The sequence below is a fragment of the Macaca fascicularis genome, chromosome 18 (genome assembly GCF_037993035.2).
Source record: "Macaca fascicularis isolate 582-1 chromosome 18, T2T-MFA8v1.1".
Taxonomy (NCBI): domain Eukaryota; kingdom Metazoa; phylum Chordata; class Mammalia; order Primates; family Cercopithecidae; genus Macaca; species Macaca fascicularis.
In genome coordinates this window covers 9,678,324-9,687,288 of record NC_088392.1, presented here as the reverse complement: position 1 = coordinate 9,687,288, position 8,965 = coordinate 9,678,324, and positions in this window count along the sequence as shown.

The following is an 8,965-nucleotide window of genomic DNA, read 5'->3' as shown; positions in this document are numbered from 1 at the left end:
ATGTATTTTATTAATGTACTCAAAATACCAGCTCCTGGATTCATTGGTCTTTTGAATAGTTTTTTGTGTCTCTGTCTCCTTCAGTTAAGCTCTGATTTTGGTTATTTCTTGTCTGCTGCTAGCTTCAGGGTTTGTTTGCTCTGGGTTCTTTAGTTCTTTTAGTTGTGAGTTATGTTGTCAACTTGAGATCTTTCTAACTTTTTGATGTGGGCATTTAGTGCTATAGATTTCCCTGTTAATGCTGCCTTAGCTGCTTCTTAAAGATTCTGGTACATTGTATCTCTGTTCTCATTCGTTTCAAAAAACTGGATTTCTATCTTAATTTCATTATTTACCCAAAAGTCATTCAGGAACAGGTTATTCATTTTCCATGTAATTGTATGCTTTTGAACAAATTTCTTAGTCTTGATTTCTATTTTGATTGCACTGCGGTCCAAAAGACTGTTATTATTTCAATTCTTTTGCATTTGCTGCATGAGCAGTGTTTTACTTCCAATTATGTGATTGATTTTAGAGTGCCACAAAATTAAGATACATAATTACAAATTGTATGTGTGTCATTTGGTATCTATAACACACATATATTTTCCATTGAAGTCTTTTGTTTGCTGGTTTTCAAATCATTCAGAAATTTTACATAGAAAATTTTTACAAACATTGGATTTAAATAATAATTAGTTTTTATATTCAAAGTATTGGTTAGAAGGGATCATACATGTCTGGGCACATAATTTGACAATCCACTCATTGGACTCTAAACAAAACGTTGTTACTTTAAAAATGAAAAAAAATTAGAAAAGGAAACAATTCACTATCCCCAACAACAAGGAATGACAGTCTTATACTTAATTTTTTAATGAAAATGGATCAATTGTTTAACATAATGGCTGGTTAATGATAGAAGAATGTCAAAGGAGTAAAGGAACCATCTGGAAGTTCTCCCAGTGGACAAAGCTGGAAAATTTTGAGAAAAATAAATAAAGTAATATTGATTATAAAGCCATGAGTCCATACCTATATAAATCAATAATGAAATAAATAAACAATTTGGAGAAAATGGACAAATCTTTTGTAAAGAATAATTCCAAATAATTTATCAGTTATGCTACCCTTAGGTATATGGAAAACAAATTTTCACTCCTTAAGTGTGGGCTATGCCTGGTGACATCATTCCTAAAAGTACAGTACAAAAAGAGAGAAAATGGGGCAATTTTATGGTGGAGAAACCTGACAAATACTACCTCACTCAGGTGATCAAATTGAACACCCACAATCCAAAATCATGTTTATAGGATATATGTGTTCTCAATATAATGTGAAGATAATGGTACTTTACTTCTGGTCTTCTTCCCCAAATCCCATAGCCCCAGGTAATTGTGAGACCAAGTCAGCAAATTCTAACTGAGGCACGTTCTACAAAACACCTGACCACTACTCCTCAAACAGTCAAGGTCTTCAGAAATAAATAAGTTTTAAAAAATTGTTACAATCAAGATACACGGCAATTAAATGTGATGTGGTATACTGTATGGGATATAGAAACTGAAAAAGGACATTAGGTAAAATCCAAGGAAACCTGAATCAAGTATGGATGTTAGTTAATAATGATATTCAATTGTAGTTCATTAAGTATGATAAATGTATTACAACAATGAAAGATACTAACCACAAGGATAGCTTCCCAATCCATAGTAAATGTCCAATAATGATGGTATATGAAAACTCTCTTCACTATGTTCATAGCTTTTCCTTAAATCTCTTATGTGGTGAGATTTTCCAGAAAGTGTTTCTTGTCTATTAGCTCATTTACTCCTCACAACAATTCCATAGTGTAGATATTTTTCATTTACCTTTGGGTAGAAAACTAAAGCTTACATATACATATACATATGTATATATTTGCATCTTGCTTAACATCACTCAAATACTATGTGGTAGAAATAGGAATTGAATTATATGATTGCAAATTCTTTACTGCAGCAACCCAAACCATGAAATACCACTAGCACTGAGACACTTGATATTAGGCAATATTTTTGCATAATTAATTCCAGTTTCTCAGTGATATGTACAGCATTATACATTGTAATGAGTCTTAAACTATGTGTTGATGAGTATCTAAAGATGAAAATAGAGGTCAAGTATTTGGGTTCTGGGAGCAAATTGCCTAGACTCAAATCCCACGGTAACATTTTGTAGCTGGATGACCTGGCCAAATTTGTCTGTGACTTGCTTATTCTGTTCTGTACAACAGGAATAATGCTATGGCAATATTTGAAAGGTTTGTTGAGAGAATTTAAATCAGTATTATGCAAAGTGTTCACAACAGTTCCAAGCCACAATAAGTGTCCAAAAATTTTTATCTATTACTTCTAAAAATGTCTTAATTGAGACACCAAAGGTAACTATCACATTAATTTGGGCACATTTAAGATTATCACTTGGGAATTGTTGTTAAAGGGCAATATAGATGTTATAACAGATAAATAAGGTGACTAAAAAACACAATTACAAAATGAAACAGTCCAAAATGTAGTGTGGTGCTATAAACCAGATTTTGCCTCATAAACAAACACAGCTTTTTGTATGTCATTGGGAGGAGCAAAGAATCACTTGATTCATCGTTGAAGTCAATATCCTTACTGAAGATTCAGAATGATTCTGTAGAGTAAGATTTTGATTGCAATCCTCATCCTCTCAAAATAATTCAATGTGCCTTGGTATTGCCTTATGTTAAAATTGAATATCTGTTATTTTCAATACATGAGATTTTAGAAAATTTGAAGACTCTCAGAGATAGTTTGCTTATACTTAATTAAATTCTACTGGTATCTACACAGTTTGTTACAGCTACTCAATGTGCAATTAAGTAGACATTTGGGGCAAAAAACTGTTATGCATTTAGTGGATTAATCTTTTACACACTGTCCAACAAGAGGAGCCAAGCCTCCTAACTCCAACAGCATTTCCAGACCTACCATGGAGTGCATATTCATGGACTGGTGCTTTTATTTCTGTGAAATAGGCTACCAAAGTGGGATTTATGAAGCAAACGTAATATGAATTTATAATTTTGATAACAGTGTGCCAAGGTACTTTAGAAAACATGATCATTATTCTCCTTTCACTAACAATATACAAGTGACATCATTTTTTTCTTTTTAATGGTATTTTTCTATTTTGTCGACTCCCAATCCACAACCCCAAATCACCTAAAAATGATAATTCACTTTTATTTGAATCTGCATGCTTTGGGTTACTGATAAGGTTAGTATGTTTTCTTACTTTATGGACCATTAGAATTGTCTGATTTCTGATTGCCAATTAATATTCTGCATTTATTTTTTCCTTATTTTATGAAATTTTCCTTTCTTCCTTTTCTTTCTTCCTTCTTGCCATCTTTCCATTCTTTTTTCCTCCTTCTCTCTGCCTCATTCTTACCTGCATAAGTTTTCATATATACCGTAAATTGTAAACCTTTTGTCTACCAATTTTTCTTTCAATATTTTCACATAGTCTGGATTTAACATTTAATTTGAAACATGTATCTGAATATATATTTAACATTTATATCCATAAATTTATTCACATTTTGCTTACAAATTATGGGATAATTATGAATTATTCCTTTCATGCTTAAAAATATTACCTGCAGCTGGAAGTGTTTTATTTTTATCATGTTATACCTAGAATTAACTTTGATAAATGCTCTGAAGTTAGAATTTATTTACTCCTGGCAGCCAAATTTATCTGCAATATTTACTAGATGCATTATTATTTAATCACTTATAAATAATGATATCTTATATGAAATTATCATAATAATCAGGTAATTTTCTGTATTTTATCTTATTTTTTCAGTGAACTTCAGTGACTTAAAATATAGTTAATATCTACTAGAATAAAAGCTTCCTTATTGTAATATATTTATACATTTATTTGGGTAAGAGTATAATTTTGATAGTGAGTGGCTTAGGTTCTCTGTGCCTCAGGGGGTATAAAACGTCTCCCTCACAGGGATATTTTAAGGATTAAATGAAATAATACATAACAGTGTTTGGAACAGTATCCTGCAAAAGGTAAATATAAATGAAATAATATGTAATTGAATATTTGGCTTACCTTCTTTGTGTGTGATTACTGGTGAATTTCATATTGATTTTTACCACTCCATGTTTAAACTCTTGTGTATTTAGGAAAGGAGACTAAATTTTATTTCTGTATTTAATCAAAATTTCTGCTTTCATTCATTTTATAATGTTTTTTTCCAAAATACATATTTTAAACCATAGTATTTCACTTGAGTACTGATTTCGTCACCTTGTATAGTTTTTCCACATAATTTAGACACATTTTCTTTCTGTCCAAAAGTATGGCTAACATTTTATTTTGCAATCTTCCCGGAAGTTTTAGTTAAATTCTGAACACTTGCTTGCAAGCTATGGTAGTTTTACTGTCAATGCAAAACACTACACACATCTCTTCCAATAATAGCAGAAGAAACATACATACGCACAATGTTTCCATTTCCAAATATCTCTAACAAGGGCTATGTGAGATTAGCAAAATGTTACGTATCACAGAGTAGATGGGAATGGAGAGTGTTCTAAATCTTCCTCCTCTAATGCTCAGAGCACTGTTCTGTTTTATATGTAAAGCTTTCCGTTACTGAATTTGAGACACAAAATGTAATGCTGCGCTGGTGGGAATACTGCTTATACAGAGTGAGGAAAACTAATTAAACTAGCAGAACACTTAGCTATTAAGGGTTTGATATGTGTGCAGACATATTGTGAAACACAGCTTACGGGAATATCGATACACTTTTAACTTCTTCCTTTAGGTTAAGAGAAGTTGATTTTACTTTACAAGTTGTATGTGTGTGTGTTTGTGTGTGTGTGTCAGTGTGTCTGTGTGTCATTGTGACTGTGGTTATTTTACAGAAGAGAGCATTCCACACATTCGTTGTGTTAATTGCAAGGATATAAAAAGGTGACAGTGTTAAAGTCTGCAACAATTAAGTTGACTGGATAAGCTCCAAGTAAAGAGGAATAAGAATAAAATAGCAATTTTAAACAATTTAGAAAGCCACTGTAATTGTGAATTTGCCAATGAAAAGAAACATATGTCTCTGTGAATGTATTTAAAGAGAGTGTTTTGTCTGCATTGCAATTAAAGTATATTAGTTATATGTAACATCTGTGAATGTCTCAGGACTAAGGGGTTTCTCAGAAATGTTGCTCTAAAATGTCAGGTAATGGATAGACCAAGCTACGGAGCATTAGTTTGTGTCATTTCATTTTTGAAAAACTACATATCAAATAATTAAAGGATCCGTGAGCCAAAACAAAAAAGATTCTCCTGAGAAGAGTTGTTTCAAAACTACCCCATAATTATCAATATTTGGGAGACACAATGGAGAGAGTTGGAGAAAGTCTCACTCTAGATTTTTGCCTGGCAAGTCTCATATTCTTTGTGCAGAGGAGAATGTGAAGGAGCTTCTGTCACAGCATGGAATTTGTCAGGGCAACTCTATTACTCAGGCCTAGATTTTTATTATCTTCATTCCTTGATGGGCTCCAGGTTGAACATAAATCATGATGGGGGCTCAACGAGTTGGTGAGAAATCAGATTTTTCCAGCAGTATTTATTGCCATTCCAGTACTATGGAAATTGTATGTGTGTAACAGCAGATTGAATAGTTCTGCAGGGGTTAGAAGACATTGAAAGCGATATATAATAAATTTCATGGGCGCTTCCTGCTATAGATTTGAGACTCACCTTTGCGGCTCATTTAATTTCTTCCATAACATTATTGCCTTAGCGAGCTTGATAATTCTTTTCAGGAAAATGCAAAGTAAATAAAAATTATGTTGTCACAGAATTCATAACTTTCAGAATTTTAGATAGGTGAATGCTTCTAGATTTTATAGGTCATTTTCGGACTGTCAGTGAGGCATTTATGCCTCAATTCAAAGCATTTCAGAGTTTTATTTTACTTAGAAATGTTGTTTATCTTTTGCCATTATCTGTTGTGCTGTTTGGGTTCCTATTGAATATCGTATATTTTAATTAACATGATGTATCTTTGACAGGACCATCTTGTGATACACGCACTGTCACAGGAAACAGTTCCAGGAAAAGTTAAGCCAGGGCTTCACAGAAGATCAAAAGAAAGAGACAAGGAGAAGCTAAGTGCTTTAGTTAGGATTCTCTAAGGTATAGAACTAATAGAATATATATATATACACACACACACACAAAAAAAAACACAAACACACACACACACACACACAAAGGGGAGTTTATTAAGGAGTATTAAGTCACACAATCACAGGGTCCCACAATAGACCATCTGCAAGCTGAGGAGCAAGGAAGCCAGTCTGAATCCCAAAGCTGACAAACTTGGGGTTCGACGTTCAAGGGCAGGAAGCATCCAGCACAGGAGAAAGATGTAGGCTGGGAGGCTAAGCCAGTCAAGACTTTTCACAGTTTTCTGCCTGTTTCATATCCTAGCTGCGCTGGCAGCTGATTAGATGGTGCCCACCCAGATTAAGGGTGGGTCTGCCTTTCCCAGCCCACTGACTCAAATGTTAATCTCTTTTGGTAACACCCTCAAAGACACACCTAGAATTAATATTTTGCTTCCTTCCATCCAATCAAGTTGACACTCAGTATTAACCATCACACTAAGCTTAATCGTTATTTTATAGGAATGCTTGAAAACCAGAGATAAATGCAGCTACAGATGAATGATGACTCTGTATTTTCCTTGTATATATAAAGATCAACAATAACACTTAGGTCATGACACCCGCCTACTTTACAGATCACTGTGGAAATAATACACTGCTTCAACAATTGAGAAACAATCATATATATTTATGCAAGAACTAAATTCATGTTTGAAAGTAAATAATGTATAACAAATCTTAGAGATTTATGTGATTACTAAAAAAAATCAATTCATCAATTCAATAAACTGAGTACTGTATTACTTTTCTATTGCTTCTTTGCCAAAGAAATACAAGCTTTGCAGCTTAAAACAACAGAAATCTAATTTTTTATAGTTCTGAAGGTCAGTAACCTAAAACTGATCTTATGAAATAAAGTTAAATCTTGGGGATATGCGTGTGGACAGGGTTGGTTTCTTCCGAGACTCTGAAGGTAAAATTTGCTTCCTTGCCTTTTCTCCTTCTAGGGAGCCTGTATTCCTTGCCTCCTAGTGGCTTTCTCCTATCACTTGAACCTCTGTTTCCAGTCTCGGGATCCCTGATGTGACTCTGATGTTTCATCTCCCGTTTATGAGGACCCTTCTGATTGCTGTAAGTCCACTTGATAACCCAAGAAAAACATGCATTGCAAGGTCCTTAAATTAATCACAGCTGCAAAATGCCAATGATCATAAAAGGTCACATTCACAGTTCCCAGGGATCAAGATGTGAACATACTGGGGTGGAGGGCCATTATTTTGTATATCACTGACACCTCCTATGTGTATAGTCCTCTACTAGTTACTAAATTGAATTAGACAGGTGTCTTCTATCGCCAAAGGACTTACAATGCATATAGAGGGACGGACTTATAGTAGCATGAGAAGGGCAGAGACAGATGGGAGTGCTAGGTAGTCCTTGAGCACAAGGAGTCATAGCTACTATGGTGTTCTGGTGACATGAGGGGCTGTGAGGGAACGCACAAGTAGTGAAAGGACAGGGAGTAGGAGATGAGCCTTGAGAAAATGGTCAGGTTGGTGAAAACAGGAAAGGAGTTTCCCACAAAGAAAAACGGGGAAGAAAGAAGAGTTTCCCAGGGAGAAATATGTGGGTGGTGATGAGGGTGGGGGGACATGAGGGAGCTCGCTGAGGTCAGGAGGTCAGGAGAAGTTAGCGTTTGCACAAGACAGTGAAGATTCATGAGCGCCACGGAACAAGGACCAGATTATACAAAACTCTATATGAGGCTGAGAGAGTGGGTCTTAACTCACCAATATCACCTAGGAACTTTTAACATCTCTGATGTCTAGATCCTTTATTAGGTTTGCTTGACAAAAAGTGGGTCCTGGTTATAGGAAGTGATGATATTATTAACATTTTATTTTAATTCACATTCAGGCTGAAAAGCATACTGGATTTTTAAAGACTTACATTTTATCTGGAGCATACTAGAAAACTAACAAATAATTTTAAATCATCCAGGTCTGACATGACATGGTTCTATTTCTACTTTCAGAAGATATGTACGGTGACACTATGGAAGTTAACTTGAAGATTAAAACCCTGAAAAATAGAATCTTCTATTGTATATCAGAGATTACAAGGGCCTGAATTAGAGTGGTGACATTTTCATCCCTTGATAATGGATTAAAAACAATTGAGTGAAGCTTTGGGGTGAACTTACAGGACTTTGTGACAAACTTGATAAGGGAGACTTAAATGAGGGGAGGAAGAAATGCATATGTGTACAAAATTATGTGGATAGATGTGCATTTGTGTGTATCTGTGAATACAAATACACAATTTTCAGATAGAAGTAGTATAAGAAAAGGAAATCAAACAAAGTCAAACATTTTAAGTGTAGCTCTTGGTGCACTTTTTAAACATTATTAAATTGAAGTTGTAGTTTATTCTCATCATGTCATCCTATTATATTATATTATATATTTAGCTTTCGAAATTAAATTCATAATATTATAATTCTGAATTCCTATATATGTATATGTTAAGAATCCTTTAATTGGACTGACTTTCATATGTGCGTGGCTGCATTCTGAAATAGTTGTCTAGGTGATACATAAAGCAGTGAGTTATATTTGTAAGATATATTAATATTTAAAGTCTTCATAGAGTTATTAACTAGCTCCAATATTACTGAAACGATTTCTCCAAATATCCTATATTTAATTATCATGCTGGCAAATTTATTATAACTTTGGGTTGAAAAAATATATTATGATACATAGGCACTG